The following is a 21,621-nucleotide window of genomic DNA, read 5'->3' on the forward strand; positions in this document are numbered from 1 at the left end:
TCTAATGCTCATTTTTTCATAATGGGGCTGTGCATGGAACCCAGGCTAATACAAAAGAAACTGAAAGCAGAGAACATAACCACCCGCACAAGTTTTTAAAGCTATATTTAACTTTAATTGGGGAAAACACCTGCAGCAAGGAGTTTTCAGACTACGAAGTACCTCCAGACCAAAATTACCACAGTGCTGCATTTAAAACATTTTTTATATATATTTAAAAAGAAAGCTGCCTGGCATAACTCATAACCATTCACTTTGGTGGTATATATGAGATAAATGAGCCTATAAGATAGAGAAGCATAAAAAAAAATTCTAACCTTTTGTCATTCTGAGATCTATAGTTCTACTATGTGAGAAATAATTAAGGATTGGGGAATGTCCTCCTTTGTGTGCTGTTCCTGCAAAATATGGCTCAAACCCAGAAACTGAATGAATGTGATGAACTTTTAAGTGGAAATGCAAAACAGGGTTTTTCTAGAGTGGGTTTTCATTCCATTTCCTGCTTAAGTATATTAGAGCTACAGAAATGCAACTTAGTCTCAGGATTGCATCCAACACTGTGCAGTTCTTTTCTTTTCTTCCTTTTCGCAATATACATAAATCCAGTTGAGGCCAAACCTTTGGGCAGAAATGAAAGCGGAAACTTACCATCCTGTTTCCTGCTCCAACAAGTGAAGCATGACTGCCAGCTTCCTTTGCTGTTACCTGGAGCCTTCTTTTAAAACTTGTTAGTGAGTATCAGACAACGGGCGGTGATACATCAGGGATAGGCTGTGATGCAGCACTGCAAATATATATGACTTGCCCAGAGAAACCTATTTTAATGTTCCAATCAGTGTGCTTTTTGCTTCTCAAAGTCCAATTCTGTCCCATGCCATTTTCCCCACTGGGTCTTTGGATAGGTTGCTTTGTATGGCTCCTATTGGTGAGAGTTCATTTTGTTTAGGCCTACAGTTGTCAGAGAGTAGAGTCAGCCCCCCCCCCCAAAGAAAACAGAGAATCAGCCAGTTACTGTTCCTATTAGACTTCCAATGCTGGTTTGAGGAGCCCTTAGACAAGTCACCCAGAGTAGATCCTCTTCTCTCAGTTTTGATCCCCTCGCTAAGGAACTAAGAGCTCTGGTGTAGCATCATGGGACTTGAAGTCCAGAGGGGCTTCCAACCACAATAAGCACTCTGAACAAGCTATAGTTCCCATGATTCTTTGTTGGAAGCCCTGAATGTTAAGGTGCCATAAAAGTGCTTTAAATGTATGGCGTGGATATTACCTGAACCTGGAGAACACTAGCCGACATTGATAAGACGTATCCTCTCTGAATTTGGCTCTAGTCTTCTTTTAAAGCCATTAGGCTCCTGGCAATTGCCACCTCTTCTGGCAGCTAATTCTATAAACTAGTTGTGCATTGTCTGTTCTGAATCTTTCCAGCTCTTCAACATCCTTTTTAAAAGGTGGAGACCACTGTACTGTATGTAGTATTCCAAACGCAGCCATGCCGTGTATTTGGTACAAACACATTGCAATTTGAGTCGCTTTGCATCACTGTCAGCAGCAGAGCAAGCTCCTCATCAGCCTGACAACTCATCTTCCAGGTCCTTGCCAGCAACCTCTGGTGGGCTCTTCCCCACAATCTGGAAACCAGTGGCCCAGAAAATGTCAACAATAATATTGTTTTAAAAATCTTCCAATTTTTCCATGAAACTATGTGCTATTTATTTGAAATCTTTCTGAGTTCTGTAATATGTTTCTCTCAGGCAGCTGTGCCTTTTTCCTTTTTGTTTTCTTATTGGAAACATGCAACCTCCCCCCCCCCCCACTTTTCCTTTTCAAACACCCACAGTCATGGTAAAGAAAGGACATGAAAGCCTTAGTGTCTGAGTCACTTCTTCTTCCTTATCTGTCCTTTGGAGACATTAGCTAATCAAAGTTTGATACTCAGTACAATAGGACCAGTGCGCAGTGGCTCCCTCTGTTATCCTAACCAGCATGGAAACTTATTATTCCCATGATCACAGCTGAGGGCTGGGTTTGCTTCTAACTTCACTGCCCTCGGCCTAGAGTGCTATCTTCGGCAAGCACAAATCTGATGCCGTATGTATGCCTCTGTTATCAGCTTCCAGAATAAATGTCTTCTTTCACCCTCCCCCCCTTCTTCTTTCCCACCCGATTCATGAAAATTTGTGCCCTGGGATGCTTCTCTATCAGGCTCTTGCAGCTGCTGTTGTTTTAGATACGGCAGGAAGTGGGTACCGGAAAACACTTAGCGCTCACGGCCCTCAGAAAAATCGAGAAATTCCTCTGGTTTACTCAAGGCTCTGGCTCCAACGAAAGCCAGAGAGAGAGAGAGAGAGGGGCCCTCAATCAGACAACTGTGTCTGGGCTGCAAATGTCAGAACTGAGGTTTTAGCCATCACCTTCTTGCAGGGTACTCCAGAGATATTTGATACGGCTGTGTAAATCATGAAGTACTTGGCGCTGAGAAAAAAGTTCCACTTCAGTTAACATTGCAGAAGTGGGACTGACACGTGTGCAGCCAGCGCAAGCAGAGACGTCTGCTTGCACAGTTTTCAGCCAGCTGAGGAAAGCCCCCCGCCCCAACCCTTTTTCTTAAATTTCCCCAGGGACAGGGCCTTCTATAAAGCCACTCCGTTTAATGCTATCGCTTTCTCGTGCCCAGTGTATGCATAAAAGTACATCGCCTCCAAGGTTTGTTCACTGCGTTTCTGTAAATGCTTTTAGCAGCACCTGGAAGGAGGGGGAAAGGGGAGGGGGAAAGTATTTGGCCAAGGAGGCCGACAGAAAATAGAGAGCAAACTCAGTGAAACTAAAAACAGCATTCTGTTATTTCTTTGTTTGAAGTCAGGAGAATAGAATGCTGCCTTATCTGTTTTCTCCAGCAATGTTTAGGAGGGCTGAAGCACATAAAAGATACAGAAAAATATAGCAATTGGCTGTACATTTTTTAAAGTAGCCAATGTTTTCTTTAAAAAAACAAAAAAACCAGACATTATACATACATATAGTATATCAATTTCAGATTCCCCTCCCCTCTCATATACTAAATAGTTGCTTATTTCAAAATAAAGTCCTAGAAGCCATCTCAGAGCTGATAAAGAGGGAGTCAGCCCACAGCCACCAGCAGTGAAGAGCACAATTCACACACACACATACACACACGAACTAACCCCACATTGCTTGCCTAAGCTTGCCCCCAGTCTCCCAAAACTAATGGACACTGTGTGACAGAGCAGTGCTGTTTTGTGGACTGACTCCCTAGTTAACATCTGTAAATGTTTGGGGGAGAGAAATTACATATTAAGACGTTTCTTTTTTAATTATGCTCTCCAGATGAGATTGGTTAAGAGCAGAGAAATGTATCCCACAGCGACTGATGTCAATAAGCGAGCAGTCCCTAAAGCTGGCCAGCACTGGGAAAGCTGTGCTAGTTGCTGCTTTTGGCTCTGCTCCCTGCTTTATAATGTCAAAATGTAGAACTGCCTTTATATGCACTTTCATTTTTTCCTCCACAGTAGCAGTTGCCAGCAAGCTGTAAACTACCATATATCACTCAGATTTAAAGAACCTAAACTTTAAAACAAATTAAACATTTGTTGACATTGTAATAAAATCCCGAACTGAACTGAACAACTCAGTAAAACTACACTACAATTACTTTATGGATTTAAGATTGTTTTCTGGTATTCCCAGATGCCCTGTGCAGGAAAGTTATTTCCTTTTGGCAGAAGGAGAGGTCCCTGTATAGATTAAGTTCTGTGGCAAACGGGAGGTTAAAGTCTTGTGGGAGAAGGTTGGTATCTTCTCTTCCGCAATCCAAAACTACGATTTGTCCAGATTTCGGCCAGCAAAACTCCCACCCATTAGGTTTAAGGAAAAAATCAGGGCAGTCCACATTTTTTAAAGAATGATTTAAAATGTCCATCTGGCTGTTAAAAATATTTACACGGTTGGATAAGAAAAAGGCAAGCAAAAGTGACTCAGCCTCCACTCAAAAACAGGTAATTGCCTGAGTTTCTTTCTCTCTCAATTTTTCTTATCTTCCATCTCCATGCTTAGCTGTAACGTTCTGTGTTCTTTTTATAAGCATTTTCCCTTTCTCACTGAAGTGGAAACCACTTCTTCCCAGTTGAGTTAAATGCCAGGTTTCCATTCTTCTTAAAACTTCCTTCCAAAACAGGTTGGAATGAAAGTATTTCAGAAATGTGTGTAGACGGAAGCTACCCAAGATAATCATTTGTGCAATGCTGCTTTAGAAAAGGTGTGGTGAAGTGGGAGAGGCTCCTACTTCTACCTGTCCAAAGAAAAATCTCAGGATGCACAATGTTTACTCAGAGCTTTTAAACAAATCATGTTAACTGTTTTTTAGGCAGGGCCAGATTAGCCATGAAATATGAAAGGGACAACTTGTCTAGGGCCCCTATCATTTTCAAGTACTCCTGCCTTTAATCACTTTCTTCAAGACTACAGTCCTACAAACCCAGGCTCATGTGCAGGGGAGACCTGCTAGAGAGGCTGCTACAAATTGTGCTACTGGGAAGTCATCCTTTTAAAATTTAAAACAGGGCTGCCTGTTTAGCTGTTCAGTGATGCTTTGAGCTGTGCACCTACCTCCCACTCCCCCAAGCGTATATGGAGCTGCAAAGAGCCACAACATGACTAAAGCCTTCATGGTTATGGAGAAGCCTTGAAAATGTGTAGCTGATGTATGCTGAAGAACCAGAAACCTAAGAAAATAGACACACCAGCATCTCTCAGACAAAAAACTTGGCACTTTTTGAGTTCAAAATTATAATTTTCAATCTGCAACGAACATACTCCAAAGAATTTCCAATGAATATTAATAAAATCTGGGCCTATTCAGGTTGAACATTCTACTCTCTTAGGGGGTTCAATTTGTCTTGTATTTTTCTCTGCAAATGAAAACACACATGCATGCGTGTATGTGCACATAGTCATGGGTTTTTGTACTATGGATGTCAGCTTTTCTCTAGGGCACATTCATGCATTCATGCATATAAGACACCAGTGTAGTGCTTCCCTTCAATAGTTTTCTATAGTTAAATGTTGCTGAATGAGTTTAAGACTGTGGTCCTGCACCCATTTACCTGAAAGTAGAGAGTAACCTCCATTGAACTTCTGAGTGGACATATCCAGGGTTGTGCTGTAAATTGCAGTTGTTCAAAAAGTGCAAGCAGATTGATTGTGGTTTAAACTATCCAAAGTTTGTTTCAAATACAGTCGTACCTTGGAAGCTGAATGGAAGCCCTTCCGGAAGTCTGTTTGACTTCCAAAACATTTGACTTCGAAGGTGTGGCTTCGTACTGGAAGCCGCCAAAGCCCCGTCAGACGTTCGGGTTCCAAAGAACATTCACAAACTGGAACACTCACTTCTGGGTTTGTGGCATTCGGGAGCCAAAACATTCGACTGCTAAGGTGTCCATCAACCAAGGTACAACTATAACTGCTGTGGTCAGTTTACTAATGCCCTATGCTTCAGAAAGCCAGTGCAGGGCAAGCTTGTTGCAGAATAAACAATACAACATACAGAAGGCACAGGAGAGCTTTCAGCCATGTTTAATGGTGCAAATATATCTGTGCATGCTCAAGCAATCAGTAAAATTTTGGTATCAGTTTAGAGTTGCATAAGGACTGAAGAATATCCCCATTTATATTGCTCACTTACAGATCCTAGACACAAAGTGCTATGCAGAATAAGGCCTCCAGTGTGTACCAATAAAGTAGACCATGTGCTGTGTAGCCAATGCTACTCCTTCGCAGAGAAGACCCATTGAAAACAATGAACATGACTAACCTTAGGCCCATTAATTTCAGTGTCTCTGTTCTGAGTAAAACTTAATTGGAGGCAACCCCTTGACTCCTGCATATGCAGGTTGCAAGTGATTTTGCTTTCAGATACCAAAGGAAATCAGCATTGCGGCTTTAATACAGGCGGCCTGTTTTGAGTGCAAAATGTGCCGTTGAATGCTCAGGATTATTACAGTTCTTTTATTATTTAAACTGCTGAGCAACTGAATGAAGAGCACAGCTAAATTTCAGAGAATCTTTTTTTTCTTATGTACTGCAGAATCACAACCCAAGCCAGGATGACACATCGTAACTTTCCAAATACCAATATGGTGAGGTGTTTTCTCAGGAAATTTAAGAGAAAACAGAAAATGATCGTACAGGCAGATTGCTATTGATTGCTTTGAAAGTACAATGCAGAATGTTCTGAGTCATTCCAGTGGGTGTTTTTTTTTTTTTTTAAAAAAAAGAATATTCTTCCATGTTTCCCACAGTGAAAATTCTGACAATTGGGTTCGCTCACCTGCCAAGGAAGAGGAGAAAGGAATAATCTGATTGGGGCCTATTGGTTGGACCATATTAACCACTACCCCTAGATCAGGGGTAGTTAACGTGATGCCCTGCAGATGTTGTTGGACCACAACTCCCATTACGCTGTGAAGTCTGGGCCTGATGGAAGTCGTAGTCTCAGAACATCTGGAGGGTGCCACATTGACTATGCCTGCCCTAGATTCACCTAACTGCTAGCCCTGGGAGTAGCATCTCTTCTGAGAGGAGAAGCAAGTAGTACATGCAAAGTGTTTAAGTAGTTCTAGTGAAAAATGGACAGCTCTCACTTTCAAGGCATTCTGCCTAGTCTTCTTCACCAGATCACTTTGGGAGCCTGGACTTGGGTAGTCACAAGTGGCTCTCAGGCTGGGAAGCTAATCTATAAACTCTCCACAGTTTGAGCAGAAGATGGTTTCTCCCAAGAAAACAGGTATGTATTCACAAAATTCAGAGTGTGGGGGTGCTTTCCCTTGGCCTATAGCGAGGGGTTGTACAGCAGAGCTCAGCTTTTCTGTACACTTCACGCACACATTCCTCCCTTTCCCACCACACATTAATCTTTCCTCAGCCAAGTAGCAATGAACTCCTGTCACCCTCATTATTTACAGTGCACTGTATGTGGCTTTCTGTGGGGCGGAAAGTTGTGAGTCCCAGACAAAATTCATATCATTCAGCTAACTGGTTAGTTTATTTCTTGGTGGGAGATAGTAGTTATCATGACTAGTTATGTGAGATATCAGAATACACACCCATGTCACTGTTTCTGCTTTTTGTTATTTTAAAAAAATGCATGCATCTGTCTCTCCAGATTACAAGCAAATGTTTACTTGGGACATTTGTATTTAATAGTACCTGGGTCATCAGTGAGGCAGGATAATTCTAAGCATCAGCTGGTTGTGAACACAAATAAGACTGTATTTTGGTACTGATTAAAAAAGTATTAGTCATTACAGAATATTTCTCAACATTGTACATAATGAGCAATTCATCAAAGAATATTAGATGTAATGATAGTTTCATTCGGTAGAGAGAGGTCATTAGGTTTCTTATAATTACACATTGCTGGAGTATTAGTTACTATCAAATCAAATCAACGGACCAGACATGTACGCTCTCTAATTGATTTTATGTACCGGTAATTACAAGTATGAGCAGCAGTAACTATAAGGACTGGAATAATCTGAAATCTACAGCCTTAAGTACCAGGTTAAAAGGGTTCTTTGAGTAAGTGTAGAGGCCATAAGAAGACCATAGTAACAGCCATTAACAAAAAATAATAATCAAAGTTTAATGCATTTTAAAGGCTGATGTTTTGTGAACTATTCATTATGAGGCATTCAGGGGAGTTTATACCCAGATAAAGCCATCTGGTTTTATTTCAACCACAACATGTTTGAATTATTTAAACATTGCGCAATTCTAAGAAATGTTTATGATTTAAATTCTGCTACCACAACAGTTTAGATCAGGATGAGAGTGTCTCCTGGCATATTGATTATTCAGAAGCAGACAAGAAGAGAGAATTACTTGTGCCATATTCACATTGAAGCATCCTATACTACTATGCAAACTGTAGGTGCCACCTTACACTTATTTTTAAATAAAATCATAGAATTGTAGAGTTTGAAGGACCCCTGAGGGTCATCTAGGAATCTCAACTAGATCATACATGACAGATAGCTACTCAGCCTCTAATTAAAGACCTCCAATAGGAGTCTGCTTCACTGTTGAACAGCTCTTACTGTCGGACAATTATTCCTGATGTTGGAATCTCATTTCTTAAAGTCATTTGTTTGGGTCCTAGCCTCTGGAGTAGGAGAAGACAAGCTTGTTCCACTCTCCATGTGACAGCCCATTCAATATTTGAAGATGGCTGTGATATCTCCTTTCAGTCTCCTCTTTACCAGATAATCTTACCCAATTTTCTGAACTGTTACTCCTAAGCAGTGTTAGAAACTGCGATGTGAAAGCTAGGAGTTAAATGGCACCTCAAACCTAGGTTATGGGTGGAATGTTGAGGCACACTTTTTTATAACAAGAATACAGAGCTGGAAATGAATGAACTACAGCTAAAATATTATGTTCGCTTTTCACATGGTCTAGTCCTTCCCCTTCCCACCCCACCCCCCAATATTCTTAAGAGGGTCTCTTCTCCAGAGGGTAGCTGGAAGTGGGGACGCAGAAAAAGCTGCTCCTTTCCTTCCTCTGCAATTTTAATCTGAAATCTTAGGCACATTACTGCTTGCACTAATGAAATTCCCTGTCACAAAATGTGCCTAGAACAAGTTACAGGTAGGTAGCCGTGTTGGTCTGCCATAGCTGAAACAAAATAAAAAAAAAAATCGTTCCAGTAGCACCTTGGAGACCAACTAAGTTAGTTATTGGTATGAGCTTTTGTGTGCATGCGCACTTTGTGCCTAGAACAATGGGAGTTTTGAACACTGCTCATAAGGCTTGGTTTCCAGACCCTTAATCATCTTGGTTACCCTCCATGTTCCATCTTGTCAGTATCCTCCTTAAATTGTGGTGCCAGGTATGGTCTGACCATGGCGGACTATTGCTTCCCTTGATCAGGGCAGTAAGTCATTGATGCAGTGGAATAAGCTTCCTATTCTCATGGATGAAACTCTCAAGTGGTTTCAGTGGAAACTTCTTTACAAGCAAAAGTGTATATGTGGAGAAATTAGGGATTTGAGGAGTAGGATAGAGAAGGTTTGAGCCAAAAATGACATATTCTGATATACTGAAACCCTGGGGATGCCACTTCTCCTGGGATAGCAAATGCATGTCTAGAACTCTCTTGAAGTGTGTGAAGGCAAGTTGCAAGGAGAAACTGGCAGGTGGAATAAAGTTTGTGCATCCATCCACCTATTATTTCACTCCTGAAAACTGCTCCTTCCCAAAGCTGATTTTCAGAGGAGGAAACACAAGTAGGATGGTAACTTACCAGACGAAATCATGGATCAGGAAAACATTTATACAACATTTAGGAATCCTTGTGCACTTAATAGTGCATTCCTATTCATGCTTACTCAGAAGTAAGTCCTAGTGTGTTCAGTGGGGTTTTCTTCATAGGAAGTGTGTTTAGGATTGCAGCTTTGAACTTCCATAAAATTAGACTGCATGCTACAGTCACAGGCCTAGAGAAAATGTCATTCCTTCCTAGTAAAATCATTAGATACTGTATGTTTGTGCGGGTAGGTGGGTACAAAATGTCTGCTGACAAGTGATATGTCTTTAAGTGTCATGTGACAAGATTTGGTGTGAACTATAATTGTTGCCAGATGTTTGCAGCAAGATGACGTGTCCTTGACCATAATTTGAGCCACACTTAATTCCATCTGGTTTTGTTTTTTACCATAAAATGTCAATTATTTAAAATCTAGCAATCCTAAAAAAACAACCTGTTTTACGTTCTGCTCTCATGACAGTCCTGTATTAGGACCAGTAGGTATGCTGGGGTAGCCTTCATCATTCAATTAGGACCAAGAAAACTGTTTGAGATGTTTTTATTGGGTTTATTGTTATTTGCTTCTATTATGAAAAACAGGACTAAAGATAACATTTTTAAAAAGGAACCAAGAAAACAGAGATGACTTAGGCCATGTCTATACCAGTGTGGCCTATTTTCACAGAGAGCACTTGAGCACTGCTTTGTGGTGCTTGAAAATATAGCTTTGAAACGCAGTTTATGTTTTAAGAGGATTTTGAGCTGTATTTTAACGTGGCATCTTAAAGCACTGCAAGATGATGGCACAACCACACTAAGCAACCACACCTGCAGTGCCTCATTCTGAGGAAGGACCCCAGTGGCTGGCTGGTTGTGGGCTGTAGATAGGCAAGGGCATAGTCTTCCCGCCATTTGCTGCCTGAGTCACATGACTCCATGTGCCTCATGATATGGCCAGCCTTTCCTGGAGGGATGAAAGTTCCTCACCCATGCAGGAAGGGCTTTAGAGTTATGAAGCACATGTACTGAAAACTAATCGGAGCATTCTTTTTTTCCTTTACTACTATGGAACTACTAGGGCATGTTGGGTCTGCAAACTGTCTGTTGGCCATCAATGACGTAGGCTATCAAATGTTGACAAAATTCTAATGAAATCTATTATTATTATTATTATTATTATTATTATTATTATTATTATTATTTATTAAGAAAGTACTAGAAAATAGAAGCAATAATTCATGGGGTCCACCTCACCTCTCTTCTTCCAGCCCTTTAAGAGTTCAGGTTTTGAGCACTGGCTGTTTTATTTGACATAACGGTTACAGTGGGCTGTTTTGTTTTGTTTCGTGGTATGGAAATTCTGTGTAAAACTTGAATGCATGCCTAGCTTTTGCTTCACTTGTGCTATTAGGAATGTAAATACATAATTTTGGTTAAAATGTGGCTTTCCCTCCCTTAGTCCTCCTTCTTTTTGAGTGTATATGTATATTTATGTGTGAATTGAAGGGTGAGGGGACAGTTGCAACTTGCATTATGCTGGGGCAGCTATTTCTGTACCTTTAAACTCCCACTAAGATACCTGTCTCTAAGAAAAGACTGTGACATCTTTAGCATCACTTTTAGCTTGTGTGTGTGTGTGTGTGTGTGTGTGTGTGTGTGTGTGTGTTATCATTATTTTGTCAAATATTTATAGACCAGATCAACATAACAATTTATAGATGACACAGTGGTCAGGAGAAACTGACACCCAGCAGCGGCCAATCTGACCCCATTTACAGCAGAACAAATCCAAATTATCATAGCTTTTCATTTGTGCTTGGCAGAAAATATTGAACTTAATGAGATTTGCCTTGGGTGAGTGGATGAATCCAGGAATGACACTGATACGGGATGGTTCTAGTCAAGCAAGATAGTTCTAGATACAGGCAAGTTCTAGTCAAGTGGCTTCTACACAGATGTCAAGCGCTGTTGAAATTTTCCCTGGTTTACCTACCAAAGCATATCCATGGTATAATTTTTGCAACCTTAGTTATTGATGTACAGTATTCATTCGTTCGTTCGTTCGTTCGTTCGTTCGTTCGTTTGTTCGAAATATTTATTCTGTACCTCATCTACAGTGTTCAAGATGGCTTCCCATGAAATAAAACAAGACAACAAAATTTCACAAGCTTGGAACACATAGTTATAGTAATATAGTGTTACCTTGGTTGTCGAACTTAATACGTTCTGGGAGTCCATTCGACTCCCGGAACCATTCAAAAACCAAAATGAGGCTTCCAATTGGCTGCAGGAGTTTCCTGCACTCAATTGGAAGCCGTGGAAGCCACATCGTATGTTCTGCTTCCAAAAAATGTTTGAAAACCGGAACAGTTACTTTCGGGGTTTTGGCGTTTTGGAGCCAGAACGTGCGCGGACCAAGGCTTTCAACAACCAAGTTATGACTAACTGGCAGTAAGTAGTCTGTGTGGTAGGGCAGAGCCATCCTCTCAACACCAACATTGCTGCAACTTTCCTGGTCTGGACAGGGCATGGTGGCTGCAAGGTCAGGTCTGCATGGGGCATGCCTGCAGGAGCACTGGATTAACTCCTCCAATGGGCTCATGCCAACCTGACCTCACTGCTCTGCTGCAGCAATGACAGTGTCATAGAGATGGCTCCACAGCTCCACCCAAGTGTGCAGGCCATTGCTGGTAATAGCCAAGATATATATAAAAACCATAGCTAAATTGATAAAGCATGAGACTCTTAATCTCAGGGTTGTGGGTTTGAGCCACACGTTAGGTGAAAAGATTCCTGCAGGGAGTTGGACTAGATTATCCTCCTGGTCCCTTCCAACTCAGAGTCTATGGTTCTATGGCTGGCAATGCAGCAGGTGACTATTATAATATGCACCCTCAAAGCTGACTGAAAAAAAGAAAGGCTTTGTGCTTTATCTGGAACATCATCAGCAAAGTACATTTACCAACCAAGCCCGTTTTGCATTTACAATTTGGATTTTTCAAGCTAGCAAACAAAAGGGAAAGGAAAGGCTATCTCAGGTAGGAAAATTATTCCCCTCTAATGGCTGTCAAACATCACTGCCAAAACCCTATTCACATAGGGGAGGATCATGTTTTGTTAAAACCTGCTACTTGTTGTCACTCGTGTGTTTCACCAGCCTATTCTCTTGCTCCAAAAATAGTATGCCCCGTGGCAGTGGCTTATTATGATGAAAGAGATAAAAATAATTTATGATTTAGACACATCCAGAATACCTGAGGTAACACAAGATCCGGTTCCTTCATGGAATGTATGGTTACATTTTCCACTGCTCTGTAAGCCTTTTTGTTGTTGTTGGCTAATTGTTTTGCATTTCTATTATTCTGTGGCTGGATCTGTTGTTTGTTGCCTCAGGGAAATATTGCTAGTTTCTGAATTGCCTTTCCATCCACGACAGAGTTCCTAACAACACCCTTCTTCCTTTGTGGTTATGTAATATTCCTATTTACACCTTTCTTACGTGAAAGAAGATTGCTGTGTTTTAATCAGTGGTGAGTGGAAATCCTCGCAATATAAATCCATGCTGCTATCCATTTAGGGATTTTGTTGTAGCCACCAGGGCACAGAGGAGTTACATCAGCACCAGGGCCCTGCAGCGTGGGCAGGAGTTAATGTTTTCTCTGGCCCTACCCTATCACTGAAACTACTGTTCACCCCATTAGAAGAAACTGGCATGGATATTTTATTTTTTAAAGAGAGCACATAGGAGATAGTGAAGGGAAAGTGTGGCATTTTTTGGAGGGGGGAGGTAGATGGTACGGGGGAAGGGGGCTCAGCTGTCCTCCTCACAGCATAGCATTCCTGATTGTAATGGAGGGAGAGTTCCTTTTATTACCAAAAAAATAATGTAAAGCATTAAGGGGATATCAGACTCAATCACAGATCTCCATCATCTCTTCTGGTTTGATTTACCCTTAATGCCACAGAGGGGTGTGTTTGCCATTGGTTGAGATGCTCAATTTTTAAGGAGCTCAAGGGAAGCAGAGGTGGGGTCTAAAAAGAGGGGTGAAAGAAGCAGGAGGAGTTTAGGGAAACTGAGAAAGCTACATGCCAAAGGAAGGAATAGGAGTGTAGCATGTGGAAGTTGTGAGGAAGACGGCTCTAAATATATATATATACAGTGGCCAAAAGGAGAAGGCAAAGAGGAGCATCTTAAAGAGAAAATATAAAGGGAGGGAAGCGGGGAGAGAATGGGCAGAGAAAAGTGAGGTCCATTTGACCAGGAATGAGTATCGGTGCAAAAGGATGCAGCTAGGCCAATAGATCTTTTCAAATCTGAGACAAATATCCTTGTATGATAATGGTACGATACAAAGTTAATGTGACCTATTCTAGAAACTCAAAGCTTTTACTAGTTGGCTGCTGGGGGAAAGTCTATATAGTATACACAAACATAATCTGTATAAATTTAAATGCAAATTTATTGGGTCCCTCCTACATTTGACATCCATCCATTCAGAGTTCTGCAAAGCATCATTGGGGGCCAAGGAAAGATTGAAACAATAAATAGACAAATCAAAACTCTTTTGACTATAGGCAGATTTAACTTAGACCTTCGGTTATGTAGCAAAGCAGTGTGCTCTTGTGCCCATCTTTTTGTATAACCCTCTCTAAAGTAAAGGTGTGAATAACAAAGGCTTATTTTGACCCCCACAACATCACTAGAGTATAATTCCAGTTTTATTGATGAGGACCCTGAACCAACCCGGATCCTGTGACCATCCTCTGAGGCCCTTCTTTGTTTGCCTCTTCCATGAAAAGTCAGCAGTACGAGAACGAGCCTTTTCTGTGGTGGCTCCCCACTTGTGGAATGCTCTCCCCAGGGAGGCTCACCTGGCCCTTTCATTATATATCTTTAGGCACCAGGCAAAAACATTCCTCTTCTCCCAGGCCTTTGGCTAATTACACAATCTATGGCATTTAAAACTGGGCAGAGGAAGAGGAGTGTTATTATTTTTGTTTGTTACTGTGTTGTGCATTTTTGTGTTGTTAAGTTTTAAACTGCCCTGTGATCCTCGGATGAAAGGCAGTATGGAAATTTAATAAATGATGATGATGATGATGATGATGATGATGATGATGATGATGATTTCTAAGCTCGTTCTCAGAAGAACTTTCATCTGTCCCCACATTGTTCCACAGGCTGTGAGTAAGCTAACAAGTTAAAAGGGGTGTTGCCTTTTGCAGAATCTCTCTCTCACACGGCACAAGGTCCCTTGGGAGGAGTTCAGAGTCGCATATCCCTTACTCACTGAGGTGATTTGCATGTTTAAAATAAATCGAACACCTCAGGCGTAGACAGAGCTTGCATCATGCATCGCCTCAACCACAAGTCCTTTTCAACAGAGGCAGCTCACACCTTCAGCAGCAAGTCTTCAAGTTACAGGATACCAATTGATGTAAATGCAAGCGTGAATCAGCCCAGAGGAGCAGGATGACTTCTCACACATCATTAACAATGTGCTCCCACATTGAGCTGTAGCACAGGAAATAATGCCAGCTTATAATAAGAGGACCTGAATAGTACTACTTAAAATAAAGTTGGGTTGCATTTTGTTGGGGTTTCCCCCCGAAGAGTCTGCTGGTTGGCTACCATTATGACGCTCTTATCTGCCTTGTTTTGCATCATTATGCCTCTCTTAGAGTGCAGTCAAAGTCCCTCATATTATAACGTTACAGCTCATGTCATTTATTTGTCAGTTTTTCCCTTGATAAGACTAGGCATAGTTCCTCAGGAAAAGAAATGGAAGGAGAAAACTATAGACAGACATTGTATATGACCCAAGCGACTTGTATTAAATAAAAATATATAGCCCACTGGGCAGAATTCTTTCGCGTTATTGGCACAAATGTTCATCTGCTCCATTGCTGTCATTTTTATTACTTGTTTGAGAGTTGGCCATGTATTCAATATTGTAAAAAGCAGAGGGCATTTTATTCTCTGGGAAGGAACTTACAATTTATTCTGAATTCAATGGAAATCAAGGACATTCAGCTCTGAGAAGGATCAACACGTATAGTCAGATGTTGTATTGGCATAATTCCATACATTAAGGCCCATTGTTAAGAGAGGAAGCCAAATAATTAGCTTTTCATGAAATACATTCAAGGATGACAAGTTTATCTTCCATCCCAGGATTCACAGAAATTAAGCATTTTACTGTAAGTTAGCGCCACCTGAAATGGAACCTAAGTTTTCAAAAAGTCAGGCACAAGTAAAAGCCAATGCTGTGTTTTATGTGTTTCTGGAGCACTGGGTCCCACAAAATTATGAGCAAAATGCAAAAATGGTAGCAACTAAGCATGCTCTATTTCTATACTGTCATCTCTACTTTCATGGAATGATGGGGAATTCCTGGCCACCAATTATCTGATTGGAGGAACCAACATGGTGCCTTTCTGATGTTGTTGTATGCCAGTTCCCGTCTTCCCTGACTATTGGCCATGCAGTCTGGGGCTGATGAGAGGTGGAATCCAGCAAAATCTATAGGGTTCTACATTGGCTATACATGATCTAAATTGTGAAGAAGAGTCCAGCTTCAAAGGCCCAGTGTGTTTTTTTTCCTTTAAAAAAATGTTTAGGGGTACTCTCATTTTCCTCCTCATATTGAAATACTGCCCCTCAATGAGGCCAAACTTAGATTCACAAAATGTTTAGGGGTACGTGTGTCCCCCCCCCCTGAAAAAAGCACTGCAAAGACCTATAAATGCACCTCTACATAGTCCTTCCCTCTGTTAGCAGTATTTGGGGGGTAAGGGCCAATCCTTATGCAGTCAAACTGGCAACACCCACACATAAGAGAGAGGTATCATCAGACTCTGGGGGACCACAAGTTTTGTAGTTCAACAAAACTGGTGGGGGGCAGACTTAGGCTGCAACCACCCAGAATAACACAGGGACAGTTTTCATGGTGATCATGGCTAGCCCGTCTAGTGCACTGTGGTCCCAATGATCATAAAATAAATAAAAACCTGACATAGATGCTGGTGGCGCTTTTCGGATCACATCTCATTTGACTCCAACACACGAAAAGCACATGAAGTGTTTCACGTTATTTATCTCCATGCCAGTAAAAGCTTCACCTGATCAGGTATCTGTTAGAGGCCCCAAATCAAGGCCAGTAAGAAGGTGAGGGTTTTAACAAACCTCATTTCATAGGAACACATAACGTAAGCTACCTTACGCTCAGTCAGTCCATTGGTCCACCTACTTCCTCACTTTCTACACTGACTTGCAACAACTCTTCAGGGTTTCAGACATTGGATGGAGACAGGGAGTCACCCTGTCTACATTCCTCACAAACACTAGGGACAGAGATACACACAATTTCATTGCTACTCTCTCCCAAGGTAAGATGTCCTAAATGTTACAGTGTGAGGCTGACCTAAGGTTGTTGTTCAGTTTAGCACAACTCTGCTGCAGCTGCAGAATCTGCTCACATCCTGTCTCCATTATGGGTAACTTAATATCTTCCTGGAATACACCACTTAGAATCATAGAATCATACAGTTGGAAGAGACCACAAGGGCCATCGAGTCCAACCCCCTGCCAAGCAGGAAACACCATCAGAGCACTCCTGACATTTGGTTGTCAAGCCTCTGCTTAAAGACCTCCAAAGAAGGAGACTCCACCACACTCCTTGGCAGCAAATTCCACTGACAGTAAGAGCTGTTCCTGTCAGGAAGTTCTTCCTAATGTTTAGGTGGAATCTTCTTTCTTGTAGTTTGGAGCCATTGCTCCGTGTCCGCTTCTCTGGAGCAGCAGAAACTTAGCTTTGGAGCTGGGAACGTCTATATGTTCTTCTGTGGTATTCTCTAAGCAATCAGTTGAATGTTTCTCACACCAGTTGTTCTTGTGATTCAGGTGCAAGCAGAAAGTTGTAGACTCTTAAGAAGACAATCCTATACACACTTAATTGGGAGTTAGTCCCACTGAGCTCAAGAAGTTGTACTGTATATAGGATTCCACTGTAAATATACTTTCTGAATTCACTCTGCTGCACAGTGATATTCTTAGGTGGAATGTGGTGCAGTGTCTTGCTAATTTAAACATTGCTTTATTTATTTATTTTAAAAAGCAGGCTCAAAAACTCACTTTTCAATAAGAATAATCTTGGGTCATTAAACTGCAGATTCAGCATTCTGTAGCCCATGCTTTAAATTCTTATCTCCTCTGCTGTTTAACAGTCTCTGTTCTTTAACTTGCATTTGCAAATGATGTATATCGTTGTAAAGTCATAGCAGATATGAACTTGCATTCTTCTAGCACCAAAGCATTTGTGCTGTAGTCTGTGGTCTACTCCTGTATCATCTCATTAATATGATATGACACATTTTGTACTGAAAACAAAAGACGTTTTGATTTTATTTTTAATTGTATTGTTTTAACTCTTTGTGTTTGCCACCCATGGCTCCTTTAGGAGGAAGGGCATAATAATAATAATAATAATAATAATAATAATAATAATAACAACAACAACAACAACAACAACAACAACAATAATAATAATAACAATAATAATAATAATAATAATAATAATAATAATAATAATAATATTTCATTCTTTTTTCTTTTGCCAATTATCTCCCATTTGTTTTCATTGTCATAAGCCTTAAGAAAGCTTTGATCTCTGGCTAAAATAGTCTGTGCTTTGGCTTAATTTAAAATTAATAGTAGCTTTGATAGGACCAGGATTACATCTATAGATCATTATTTTATAGCAAAGGTTACTTTGTGATTCTAAGAGCACCCAATTTAATATTGGGGGGAGGGTAGAGGAACTTCAGAAGAGTTTGCCTTGTAGGCAAAGCATTTAAACTTTGTATGTTAATGTGATGAAATATAGTTGCCTCTAAAAGAAATAAATAGAATTATTGTTATCAGTTATGCTATTTTGTTTACTCTGAAACAAACTTTTCCATGGCAAGGTCATTTTAAAGTTAAATTCAGAAGAAAAACCTCCTTATTAAACCACAGTCTTGCCACATCCTGTTGCTGTAACATCTGATGGGTTTAACGACAGAAAATTTTATTTTTCAGGTCCCTTGATAGGTAGCGTGGTCACATGACAAACCTGCCTTTCTTAAATCTATTTTGGATTCTTTTTTTAAGAGAGAGGGTGCTAGTGGGAAAGTGAGGATGACATGGAAACTTTCGCTCTGACAATTGTTTTAAGCAGAGAGCATGTTGGGAAACTGTAGGTGTAATTGGCAAGCTCGCAAAAAACCTCACATATTTTTAAAATGCTGTGCGAATGGTTAGTATAGGAAGGATTCTGCTCATCTCCAAGAACAGTATAATCTTAGACTGAAGTTTATGTTTTGAATTTCAGTTTGACCACAAACTGACTTGTATGATTCTTAGCATGCCAGCTATCTGCCTGTGTCCCTAAGTTACCTCACGTGCAAAACGAGTGTTAAGATGAGAAGCCCAGTCTTAAAGAGATGTAATAACCAGATTGGTTTATAGAAAAGCCACTAATGTAAGGGTTCTGTGCAAGTGGAAAGAGGTGTTTGTTAAATATTTTTAATTTATGAACGGATCCCTGCATCTGTTGACATTGGGACGCAATGTTCAAGCTTTCTTGAAAAATGAAAATAAAGAATAAAACAAACCATTAGTTATCCTGTTTGCTTCTAGATATATATATATGTGAATGACATCACTTAGTGACTGAACCACATTTTCATTGCCGAAATACGATAGTTCATAAAAGAAAGGATTACACATTAAGCTATCTAAAATGTGTTTGCCGTAAAACAGCTGAAACATCAATTGGGCTACAATTTTTGTTTTGTTTTTAAAACTGACTACATTTTCAGGCAATTGCTGGGGAATAGACCCGAAACTGTCTGCTTACTGATTGTGCTTTCTGTTTGGACAAAAGAGTAACTTTTCATGCTCAGGGGTATTTGAAATAGCTTTTCTCCAGCTCTGTTGCTGTGCCCATTGCCCTGTTGCAAGATCACAGGTTTTGCTTATTTAAAAGAAGTATTAGTATGCCATGACAAACATCAAATACAACATTTAGCTGTAGACCCTAATGAAGTAAACAAACTGGATTCCCTCCCCTTCTCCCCATCTGGCTTAACAGGGTTTGTTTTCAACTTCAAGTACACTAATAAAGGGAATCCAACCTATGAGCAAATCCACTCTACTTTTTGTTTTCAAACAGATGTTGGTGGGTATTTAAAGTAACAGTAGTATATTCATGACATATTCTCAATGACAGCCAATCAGTAGGGCTCCTTGAGATCCAGAAGTCAGGCTTCTGAGAAGGAATCCTCAAGTATGGACATACAATTAAGGGCTTCTTCTCATGGGCATGGCAATTCCTGCTCCATATGGAACAAGCCTACCATTGCTCCAGTTTCTGGAAACAGCAAGCTGCCTTATACAAAACTGCCTTAGGCCATTTTACTCAATGTTGTCTACATGGATTGGCAGCAGCTCTCCAGGGTTTCAGGCAACAGTTATGCCCAGCTCTAACTGGAGACGCTGGGGATTGAACCTGAGACCTTCTGCATGCAAAGTAGATGTTCTTCCACCAAGCTATGGTCCTCAAAACACCAGTGAGTGGTAGATTTAAGCTGCATACTCTTCCACATGGCCTGGGACTTCTGAGGTTACTTGAGGAGCAGTGACTCAATGTAACTGTTTCCTACCCACAATGGTGCTTAAAAGTGCCGTGCCAATAGAATTTAAAAGCAAGTCCAAAACCAAATGTTCTGTCAGAATGGCCAAGGCTCAAATATTTGCTGATGATTGTCCCCCCGATTGTAGCATCTTCTTAGAAGATTTGATGTCAGGAACCACTCACGGCCCTTTCCATTAATGCAGTACAATGTCCCACATAACTTACTTTCCATGGTTGTTCACCAAAGCGTTCTTCTTGGTATGATTAGGCAAGGCAGGTAGTGTTGCAAGCTGATCAGAAAAGCAGGCAAGGCAAGAGGCAAGCTGATCACACTGAGAAAGCAAAGCTAGAGCAAAAGTCATACAGAGCCAATCAGGCCCCCATTGGTTGATCAGGTCATCTGACCCAGCCGGGTTGGCAAGCTGCAATACCTTCTCTGGCCATTACGTTTGTGGTGCTACTGCACAGGAAAGATCAGTTCAGTAAGCTTTTCAGCCTGTGAGCTGCCTTGGTGCCAAAAGTAATAAGGTAGCTGACCTCTGGTGCTCAAGGGCCCCAATACCTTACACAGGTTTTCCTAAGGAAAACTGGCATTTAGATGTACGAAGCTATCACAGTTCAGTTTCTCATATGCCACTCTGGAACCCAATTTAAGTTGCTTTCTCTCTCTAAAAATGTGCCATAGTGATGAAATACTTTTTTAAAAAAACCCAAACTCATCTTTTAAAAACTTTTTTAAAAAAATAATAATCTGTGCACAGCTACAGGAAGTTTTGTTTTTGATCAGCATGGTCTTTTCTTGCACAAACAAATGGAATTATCCAAGCAGAAAGGATCAACAGCCCACAAGCAAAGGGAAATGTGGGCTTTTCCAGGCTAATTCCATGACGTGGGCATGTGTTTCCCCTTCGCTGTGATGTTAGGAAAGCTCCAAAGTGGTGACAGCCTTCCTGATGACATTTTGTCTATCTTAATGTAAATCAAGCAGTGGCAGGGACCACAGGGAGGAGAGGTGGAAATAGAAGGGATGTTGTGCAGCTCACTGTTGATATGCTCTGCCAGGTTCAGTCATTTCCTGCCCATCTGCCAAAAATCACAAGCGATAAATGGACATAGCCGGAGTGTGAGAAACTGCACAGCTCCAAAGTCGAGCAGGGGGTGAAGGGAATGAAAAAATAATAACCACGAGTAATGAAAACATTGCACTACTCTGTTCATCCCGCAGGTTAATGCTTAGATTATAGACCCTGTCAACTTCTTTCTTTAAATGCCTGCTATGGCTTGCTGCCTTGTCCTCAGAAGTATTCTGAAGGTGAATAAGGGGTTGTGCGTTTTGTTGTTTTTAAAAAAACCAAAACACACACATTTGTGTGCTTTCCACTGTTGAGGAAGACATGTCGATTTATCTGTTTCACCACTATCGGCTGCAAGCGAGCAAAAACACCAATTTAGGTTCCTTATTTCTTTCATCAACTCTCTTTCCCACTGTGGAAACTTCAGCATACGGAACCCCTATCCAACTGAGTCATAGCCATTTTCAAGCATTCAGGTCAGCCCCCTGCTGTTTTGTGGGTTATGCTTGCAAGCTCAGGTCAGCTTATGTGCCATGGATCAGTTCTTCTATGG

The 21,621-nt window shown here is 40.9% G+C and overlaps 1 protein-coding gene across 3 annotated transcripts in view; it reads left to right on the plus strand.

Moving 5' to 3' along the window:
* NFATC1 (nuclear factor of activated T cells 1) overlaps positions 1-21,621 on the plus strand; it is a 134,981-nt gene that overhangs the window by 110,420 nt on the left and 2,940 nt on the right. The gene's annotated exons all lie outside the window — the stretch shown is intronic.

Source organism: Podarcis erhardii, assembly GCF_964252035.2.
Source record: "Podarcis erhardii genome assembly, chromosome: 8".
Classification (NCBI taxonomy): domain Eukaryota; kingdom Metazoa; phylum Chordata; class Lepidosauria; order Squamata; family Lacertidae; genus Podarcis; species Podarcis erhardii.